General features: G+C 36.7%; 1 long non-coding RNA gene across 2 annotated transcripts; it reads right to left on the reverse strand.

Moving 5' to 3' along the window:
- Nucleotides 1-4965: 4965 nt before the first annotated feature.
- LOC106306997 lies at nucleotides 4966-6171 on the reverse strand. 2 transcript variants are annotated; one of them, XR_001263241.1, is made up of 4 exons: nucleotides 5926-6142; nucleotides 5776-5832; nucleotides 5502-5684; nucleotides 4966-5443 (listed from the first exon to the last, which is right to left on the reverse strand). It is a non-coding gene; the product is annotated as an uncharacterized LOC106306997 (long non-coding RNA). The 2 variants fall into 2 exon arrangements; XR_001263240.1 differs by having other exon boundaries at nucleotides 4966-5684; nucleotides 5926-6171.
- Nucleotides 6172-10864: the final 4693 nt, after the last annotated feature.

Consider the following 10864-nt stretch of genomic DNA (forward strand, 5'->3'; position numbering starts at 1 on the left):
ACAATCAGCTGGAGATCAAGTCTACAAAGTGTAGTGGCTCTGTCAACGACTGAAACATAGTATATGGCACTGGTTGGAGAGGTCAAAGAAGGAATGTGGTTAAGGGGCTTAGCGGAGGATCTTGGATACAAGCAAGACACGGTAGAGATCTCGTGTGACTCTCAAAGTGCATTGTGTCTAGCCAAGAACAATGTGTATCATGAGAGGACTAAGCACATCAGCGGAAAGATGCACTTCATCAGGGATATTATCGCTCAAGGTGATGTAAGTGTGAAGAAGATCTGTACTTCTAAGAATCCTGCTGATATATTAACCAAGGTTGTTCCGGTTAAGAAGTTTGAGGAAGCGGTTGACTTCCTTGGGATGTCCGAACACTGAGGAGCATTCGGCATCGCCTGGGAAAGCACGATTTTGATTAACCATAGTAGTGGATCATGTTTGATGTCATCAAGGTGGAGTTTGTTGGGATTCATCAGTGGCTACATCAGAAAATCTGTCAGGGACTGCGTCAGAATTTGGTGATGGAAATCAAACAAGATTGAGTAACTAAAACCAAGATAAGGACGTCATGTTAGGAAAAGGAAATGTCACTTTTATGGAGATATGGAAGTCGGCAGGATCCTGAAAATATTACTTTCATTGAGATATGGAAGTTGCAAGTATTTTGGAATATTTCCTAATAGGTTTATGGAAAGGGGCGAATTCCCTAATCCGACTAGGTTAACCTAATAGACTCCTACTATATAAGAGGAGCTCGTGTGTACTCTTTCTCAAAGACGTCAAGAAAAGACCTAGCTTGGTTTGTGAGCTTTGGTTGTGAGAGAAAGAGAGGTTCTATATTCTTTGTACTTGAGATTATAGTGGATTGCCTCTTGCCACGCCCCAGTGGACGTAACCATTCTAGGTGAACCACTGGGTAAACAATTTCTTGTGTCCATCTTCTATCTATTCCGCATTCTTCTTCTTATCTCCATTATTCTACAAACTCAACTTTCTTACTTACGTCGTCGAGTTCGTCAGAGAGTGTATCAGAGAGTTTGTGTGTTTGATTCTAGTTCGTGAGTCAAACAGTTTTCGCCGTTGTGGCTCAACAATGGTTAATGAGCAGATTCAACCTAAGATCTAGCAGTAAGTGATCAGGTTATAACTAGCATTAAGAACATAGATGAACAAAGACACAATATGGTCGCTTATTTATGTTTAGCTTTTGCGATCAACACCCTAGAATCCTATATGAGCTAGGCAACTACTCAGCTATAATACAAGATGAACCAGAGATAATAACTGAATAATACTGCATATAAATCTAAAGAGAAATCAATAGGGTTCAGGATAATCTTCTCGGTGAAGAAGAGAAGCCGTCTCCCTTACAATAGCATTATCCAATAATAGGTCTTAGTTTTCTTGCAAAACTAACGTAATCAAAATAAAGATAGGGATGGCTTTTTTTAATGGAGGCGCCCTCGACTTCAGAGGAAAGAATAGGTGATTAGGGAAAATCTTTGAAAGATATGGAAACTTCCATAAATGTCGGGAACAATCGCTTGGCTGCTCCTAGTGGGATCAACCGTCAGATTGCTCCGCTTGATTGTTCCGCCGGGAGAGACTCCAATTCTTCCTCCTTTCTTCACGCTTCTTCCTTCAGCTCTTTAGTCTACTCCAGACCTGAAATGACTCTAAAAGGACTGGACTAACTCAATAAAACATTGAAAACAAGTTAAAAAGCATATACACAATGGTGTCAAAAACACCATATATCACGGATCCAATCGATATGACAGATCATCGGTTCACATGGATAATATGGTATATATGGAAAGGAAGAAACTATAAGTTATACAATAGTACTAGGTAGTAATCCGCGCTATGCGCGGAGTTAAATAGTTTATTAGATTATTTTTGTATGTTGTACTAAGGGACTTGTTGTAAAGTTTTTTTTCTCGGGATGAGCATTCATATATCTGTTCGGATTCAGCTAATCTACTCGGATTTCAGACTTTTAAGGTTAGAAATTTAAATCGTATTCGTATATTTACAAGTTTTGGTTTAGATTTGGTTCGAATCATTGTGGGTTTAGTTCGAAATTTAGTTCAGATACCTATTCTAATTATGTATTTTTTAACAAAAATCCAAATATACTTAATATTAAAATAAATAATAGAAAACTTAAAATTGAACAATGTAAGATTAAATATTTAAATTTACATAAAATAGTTCAATTTAAATATTTTGATGAAGAACAAATAAATATTTTTAGTATTTTGAACATTTTCTGTTATTTTTAGATATTTACTTGTGACTATATTGATAATTTTTATATATTTTCATATTTTTGAATATCTAATAGATTTAATTTTTTTTAAAAATAACGTATTTAAATATATAATTGTGATTTAGATATTTTTGGTATCCAAAATATTTTAGTTTGGATTAGTTCGGATCTGGTTATCTGGATATTGAACTTTTATATTCATCTGAGTACTTAATCACTTTTATTTTGTGTTTAGTATTGCTTTCAAATCTTGTTCAGTTTGTTTCTTTGGATCTAGATGTTTTACCGAGACTTATTTTCTTCTACTAATATAAAGCAAAATAAAATAAATGTAAAATAAATATTCTTGGTTTATTTAACATACATAATCATTGGAATATACTTTAAAAATACCAATAAAAATTGTTGAGAATTGTGTCAATATTTTTGAATATGTTGCAAAATTGACGTAGCCTAAAACAAATAAAATGTATTTTATTACAAAAAAATCTTGGTAAATATAATAAAAACACGATACAATAGAGTTAAAAATAATAGTTGCCTGGAAAATAATGTAATCTATTCACCCAACATTTGAATTTTTTTTTTAATCGATTTCACAAATTTTCTTTTCTTTTAAAACTTTTCTGATTTCTAATTTTTTTTTTTGCAATCTGATTATCTTTCTAATTTTTGGTCTGATATGAAAACCCCATAAAGAAAAATAATATTTGATTTAACTAAAGATCCAACTTTGTGTGTAGTATTTTTTACCTCAATTTTCATAATTCATAACCAGTCACAATTATTTATTGTCTTTGTGTACAGAAACCTCAACCATGGGTAAGACGAAACTTTCAATTCCTAAAAATATTCTCATTCCAGCATTTTAGTTGATGTGAATCTCAATCATTTTTTTAATTTATTTCTTTGAAAATGATATTATTCAGTAGTTGTACGGAGATAACTTCAGTTCACTAATACAAATGTTAAAAATGCAAAAACAAAAAAAAATATCTGATTTAAAAAATTAGTGTGAACACATTAATTTGTCTGTGGTAGAATTAAAAAAAAATGATGTGAACGCATTAATAGTTAAATGATTGTGAGGCTGACACGCCAGCATATTCAAATTAAAATTAATGTGAGGCTGTCACGTTTCCAATGTAGTGCAAAAGCATTAAATGACAATGCTTCTATTTTACTACATAGAGGATAGATCCGGATCCAAAGGATATTTTGAATTTAGTAGAAACACATTATACTCTTTGGACATATATTCAATTATTGGTATATGACAAGGAGAACTAAAATAGAGAACTGGAGGGTGCATATAGGGCACAAGCAGAACCACATAAAGGAATATGGTGTCACATAGATGGGTTCTGGAAGGAAACCGATAAATTCACAAGTCTAGGATATTATTGTACGGTGGAAGGACTTTATGGGCTGATGGGGGCAGAGAATGTGCGCATACATTCCCAGTTACATTCAAAGATGGAAGTGCTCATCTAAACTATAGAATGTATGATTCCTTCGTCAATTTGGTGAAGATGGTTTCAGCACTAGAAAAACGGTCCATGCGTGATGTTGCAAAGAAAATTCTACTCCTTTGACATTTAACATTTACCAAGAGCAACCAATCAGGAGTGGACCCACGTTATGCCTATAGGAATCACTTGACACCACAAATATATTAAAAAAAAATTGTAAGTTGTTATAAATAATTGAATGCGGCTTATTTGGTTGGAGTGTATAGTGAACCCACAGAACATGGGATCGAATCTACCATGTGACCTTTTCATCTTAATTTGACCTCTCAGAAAAATTTTCCTTGGATTCGCCATTGCAACCATTACTAAAAATTAGTAAGAAGTGGTAAAAGTCGGTTGCGATATTGTGTTCACATAGACATGGAGTTGCCAGTTTGGATTTCAAAATCTATTTTGGATTTATACATGTTGGGATCCATTTTGCAATAAAACAAAAAAAATACTCACTTGGGTGTCCTTTGAACATGGGAAAAGATTGTTGCCAAAAAAAAAAAAGAACATGGGAAAAGTCAAGCTCTTGGCTTAAACCTAAATATCACATTAGGATTTTTTTAACTTTTTCTTTAGATCTATCACATCATGTTTTATTTTACAGTTTACACCTGATGATATCTTAGTTCTTATTCTATATGTTGAAACCGTATTTGTAAACATTAACATCAAAGCTGTACGATATGTTATATGCATGGTTATGATGATTAGTCAAGAGTATTCCTTGGGTGGTTGGCATCAAAAAGGGGAGTTGATTGTCTTTACTACACCAACCATCTTAGTACTGGAAGTTCTAGCAACTGGTAGGTAGGTAAATAAAAATTAACTATCTCATTCATATTAATTAGATAATAGATTGCGGATCTGTCTCTTGCGTCTTGGTGTGGAAAAGATCCCAGTGTATCAATAATCTCTCTGATTATCTGGATCAGGTTTGATCCTAATCTCAAGCTCTCCACCATCTGGAAGCAAAGAAGACTATGTTACACTCTCTAAGAATTATCCAAAGCATCAATTGCATTACTAGATCCGGACACATTCAGGTTGTACACACCTTAACCATACCAAATATTTAGTTTTCTTATTTTGGAAAAAATATTGATGACAGTTGCTTACGAAACTAAAAATACTAGGGGAAAGCGAAGAATGCATTAGGTGGCACAAGTGGTGTGGTAATGGAAGAAAACAGCAACTAATTTGAACACAAAACAGCGTTTAACAGATGAAAGATGAAACAACATAGAATAACCGAACAACTTATGACATAAAACAAAAATATCAAAGATAGAATGACCAATCACATGAGTAACCATCCTCCTTGTTAGTAGAGAAGGGCCTATAGGCTATCGTCCACCTAAAAACATCCACATCAGCTCGCTCTCCAACATCTCGACATAATGGCCTTTGGATTCCACCAAAAACTTTTATCGAATTCACAAGTGACTCAATAGAACTCAGTGCGGCGCTATCAGGCAGCTCAACAGAGGCCACAACGTTATTTCTCGATTTCAAACTGTCAAGAACCCTGCGCAGCTGACTTTGGGGGGTATGTTTGGCAATTACAACAAAATTTAATGGTTCACGAAACTTCAATGTTGCGATATCAATTAGCTCTATAGGAAATTTGATAGCACCAGAAATTTTACCCCTGAAAAGAGTGAGATGTAAGCAGTTACATACATATAATACGGTTATGAGGTACTCACCGTATATTCCGGCACTGCAAAGGTCATAACTTTGGTCGTCACCGTACGCCCTGATCTCAATCAACCACCAAGGAAAGCCCAACCGATGAAGAACTGATTTGATATTATCGATAACCTCAAGAGGAGCGACACCTTCAGGGATTGGGTAGTCGTCCATGTTCCAGAAGACAAATGTCTTATTCTCTGACGAACAATAGGTTAACCATTAATTTAACTATGACAGATCGATTAATAGATGAAATTTGAAGAAACAATTTCGGGAGAGAGATCTTACTGGAGAAATATTTGACCTCGAATAACTACCCTTCCTCTTTGACCACAGTATCAAGCTCTGTGAAAAGGGACAAGGCATAAACGAATTACGAAATTAAGATACAAAAATCATTATTTAACAGATCTATTAAGAGATGGAGAGAGGTCTTACCTGATATCTTGGGTTCGCCCATGGAGAAACTTGGTGACTCTCTCGCTAAATTAGGGTTATATCGCCGATGAGAGAGAGAGATCTATCATTTGTGCCCTTGGATCTCAAAAGATGAAATTAAACGGGTTTCATCTGTGCCATATTCAACCGTTGAATCTTTGGGGATTTTTGCATCGTTCTCATCTTTTTCTTTGAAAAAATAAAAAAATAAAAAATACAATCTTTAATAATTGATACAATTTGCGCAACAATTTTGAATAAAAACAATTTGAAATCTATACTAATTGGTTGATTGTCTGTGCTGCGAAACAAAAGAATATAATCTGTATGTTTCTGTATTATTCATAATCATAAAGAGTAATTTATATATAAAAAATTACAAAGAGATAAAAGTAAATACTACAAATATGAAAAGTCTAGAATATGAAAATAGTACAAATCATAAATCAAAAGGAAAAGGGAAACTAAGATTTTCTCTCTCTAGCCGCCGACTCTCTCTCTCTAGGGCGTGGCCGTCTCTCTCTCTCTCTCTCTAGATGGGCCGGTTATGGACCGGGTGATATCTTATGTATTTGCATAGTTTTAGCAATCATTTTAGTTCTCAATTTGTCCATTTAGATGCATTTAGAGTAGATTTAGATGCATTGCATATACATTTGTCTCTATTAGGTGATGGAGATGCTATTTGGTGAGTTTGGAACCTTTGGAGATGGTTTAGAGCAAGAATGGTGATTTTGGTTCACAAGACGAGGTCCCAACTGTCCCAGCGGCCAACTGCAGCGGCCAAGCCAAACCGCTGGGAAAATGCACACGCCCCTGCCCCATATGTACTTGTTGCAGCGGCCAAATGACATGTCGAAAGCCAGCTGCGACACTTAGAAAAATCTGCACTTCTGTTTTTACCAACTTTTTACCCAAATTATCTTGGGTCAACCCAAGCTTGTTGGGTCGACCCAGCTCGTTTTTAGACCACTATAAATACTTTTTAGACTTAATTTTAGAGGTTATCTTGTTTTCTATCTAATCAAAAGCCACTTTTGGGTGAAAGATTTAATCTTGATCATAATTTCTTATCTTTGCTTGATTATCTTGCTCTCTAATCATGTTTAACCTTGAATCATCCATGGTTTTGGGGTTATTCATGTCTATTAGTGAGTAGACTAATCTTGGATTCATGGGCTAGGGTGATTAAGGGTGATTAGAGAAGATCTAGGGTGTTTAGTGTTAGATCCACTTGTTTCCTTGCTTGTTGAGGGTTCTCAATGCTATTTTAGTCTTGATCATACTAAAATAGATCTCTAGGCATTTCCTACCCACAAGGTGTATGATGAAATGCCTAAACCAACTCTTCAATGCTTTTAGCTTGCTTTACCTAAGGGATTAGTTGCTAAAGGAGTTAAGATTGCTATTAGACTTGTTCTCCATGTTTGCTTTAGTAACATTCAACCTAAGGGATTAGATGCTTGAGTTGCTTTAGCAAAAGAACATTCATCTAGGGATAGAGCTTGTTTAGCTTAGTGTCTAGGCATAAGGAAAGTGTTTGATTGCTAGCTTGCCACCCTTAGATTGGATCTACATCACCCAAGATCAAATGCCTAGTCCCATGAGTCCTCTTGCTTCATATTGAGAAAAGAAAGATCATTACTTTATTGCATTAGCTTATTAGTTCTTAGTTCATACCATCTTTAAAACCGGATTGCACAAACCGGATTGCACTTAGCTTAAGCATGAACTTGCATTCCCTTTGCTTTAGAATCACTTAGAACTGGTTCGACAATCTTTTATACTACATTGATTTGATCTTGGACCCTTGAAAAGTCTTGCATCACCGGGCCGGTTTTGGACATCTACAATATGATTTATAACACTCCCTCTTGGATGCCATAACCATACAAGGATTTTAATTCATTTTAGATGTTGCCTCATTAAAACCTTTCCAGGAAAACCCAGTGGAACAAAACCATGGTGAAGGAAAAAGAGTACAAGTATTACTCCCCCTGTTCTGAACATCACTGAATGTCTTTCAGTCTACGCATCCCAATCTGATGCGTGAGCTTCATGAATGTGTAGGTCGGAAGTGATTTGGTGAACAGGTCGGCTGAGTTGTCGCTGGAACGCACTTGGACCACTTGGACCTCGCCTGCTTTCTGTAGATCGTGTGTGAAGAATAACTTAGGCAATATGTGCTTCGTCCTGTCTCCTTTGATGTAGCCGTCCTTGAGCTGAGCAATGCATGCTGCATTGTCCTCATACATCACGATTGGTTCATCTCTCCTTTCGGTCATCCCATAATCAACTCGGAAATGGTTGGTCATGGACCGTAACCATACACACTCGCGGCTGGCCTCATGAATGGCCAAGATCTCCAAATGGTTAGATGATGTGGCCGCGATTCATGGAACGCCATGATATGGTCGTACCACCATGTGTAAAGACGTAGCCGGTCTGTGATCGAGCATTGTGTGGATCCTAAAGATAACCTGCATCAGCAAAGCCAACTAACCCTTCTTTGTTATGGTTAATATAAAACAAACCCAAGTCTTTCGTTCCTTGCAGGTAATGAAGAACATGTTTAATCCCGTTCCAGTGCCTTTGGGTTGGACAAGAGCTAAACCTAGCTAATAGGTTCACGGCAAAACATATATTTGGTCGTGTATGACTAGCCAGATACATCAAAGTTCCTATGGCACTGAGATATGGCACTGAGATATGGCCTAGGACATTACAAGAAAACATGACTTTAACGACTACAGTATTAGTAGCCTATTGATCGTAATATAGGCTTTACGACCAAAAAGCTTCGAAAAACGATTGGTCGTTAGAAGCTGGTCGTAAATAATTATTCGAGGCACATTGGTCGTAAAGTTACGACTAAAAACTTTAGTCATAAAGCAGACGTAAATGTACGACTAAGTAAATTGGTCGTAAGTTCAACGTAAAAGTATTAGTCGTACATGTGACGCACATTTACGTCTCGCAAATTAGATGTATATAGGTCGTAACCTTACGACCAATTTGCTTCTATGTCGATGTTTATTTGTCGTAATATACGACTACTTTACATCGACGTTAGATGCTCATTGGTCCCTTTTATTTATTTATTTTAGAATTTTGTATTTGATTACGAATTTAATATATTAATTAAAATCAAATATTTAAATTTATTTTGATTTTAATTTTTAAAATTTGATAAAATTAAAAGAATATATCTAACATTCAGAAACATAATAGTATCCATAATATAAAACATTCATAATACTAATTAACTAAAACCGAAAAAACTAAGTGTCAAGGTTTATTTCGTCAAAGAGACCGGAGCTATGCTCATCCGCACGTCGCTCTAAATCTGCCTGCTTTGCCGGAGTGGGCTCGGGGAAAAAGCTCGGACGTAGAAACTGCCACCTAGAGGCAAGAGCCGGGTTGATGTTTGGGGTTGTCTCTATCATCAAATCGAACATAATTGCCATAAATGCAAATTTGTCCCTGTGGTCAGCTATGACTTCTTTGGCCGCAGTCAAATCCCTACGGAGAGAAGATTCTTCTTCCATTCTTGCAGCGTGTTCAGCTCTTGCCCTCGGGACATCGTTGACAGACCTGATCCCGATAATATGTACCCTTTTCTTCGGGGCAAACTTCAATTAATAAATAGATATTTAATTAGTACATATGTAAAACTAACTTAAAGAATAAAAAATGTAAATAAACATATATATTTAAGAGATCAAAATTTTAACCTGCTCAAAAATTTTGTCTTGTTCGACGGTGGACAGCTGGCCGGTGCACCTTCCGGATTTTGTTGCGACAACTGAGTCTGGACCTCCTGGATGCGAGCCTCAACAGTGTTGTAGATCCTCTCTGCTCGAGGATGCGAGAAGGTGACATCAGAATGCTGGTGTGTCATCTTGTAAATTCGGGCCAGAGATGGTGGTGCTCCTTCTTGGGCAGCCTGTATAAAAAAAAATTAAATTAAACTCACGCATTAAATAAATATTCAATTAATATATATTTAATAAAAATTAAGAAAGATCGAAGACTTACAATTTGTAGTGCCCTCCCAACGTGTGGAATCTGTCCGGAAGTATGAGGTACTAGCAGGTTACCATCATCATCGCGGGTCAACCGAGCCGTAGAGCAAGTGAGAGACCTCTGAACTGACTTCGGCAAATTCCAATAAGCCTTCAAGCCCTTCCAAACGTCATTGCTGAAGTATGCTTCGTTTGCGTCGTCCCCCAAAACCCTCCACTTCTCCTTCCAATCACCAACAATGTTCTTTAGGCGAGCCATCGCCCTTTTTGTAGAACTCTTCCTTCACCTTTTCGTTGACAGCAATGGATCAATTCCATTTTTGCGACAATAAAAAAAATTAAATTAAATAAATAATTATTTTTAAAATAAACAATAAAAAAGGATATTTAAAACTAACCGCGAAGCACTTGAACCAAGTCCTCCAAACGTGGTCAGGTGTAAGAGACCAGTTCGGATGCGCTTCCCGGAAGTTTGTCCTGATGATATCTCCAACGCTCTCTCCCTCACAATTGTCCGTCGAAAACCTAAAATTTTTGAAATAATACATATATTTAGAGCAATTGTATAATTAGTATATTTAAATGCAATTAAAATTTTAATAAATTAAAAATTACCAGTAAGTGTGGGGTGGTCGATCTGGGTTGATGATTCGTAAACCTTCTCGTCCCGGCATCTGGAGAGGGTCTTCCACTGTATATCTTGCATATGGTGCATTCGGTGGCACCATCAAATCTGGATGAACAAATTCAGGAGCTGGAGCAGCTGCGGGAGCCGGAGCTGCTGCAGGAGCAGGAGCTGCTGCAAGAGCCGGAGCAGCTTCGGGTGCGGTGGACTGCTGCTGAGGATGGTGTGGAGGATGATGCTGCTCATTCCGAGGCTGCTGTGGAGGCTCAACGTACTGGGGAAAGAATTA

The sequence above is a fragment of the Brassica oleracea genome, chromosome C7 (genome assembly GCF_000695525.1).
Source record: "Brassica oleracea var. oleracea cultivar TO1000 chromosome C7, BOL, whole genome shotgun sequence".
Taxonomy (NCBI): Eukaryota; Viridiplantae; Streptophyta; class Magnoliopsida; order Brassicales; family Brassicaceae; genus Brassica; species Brassica oleracea.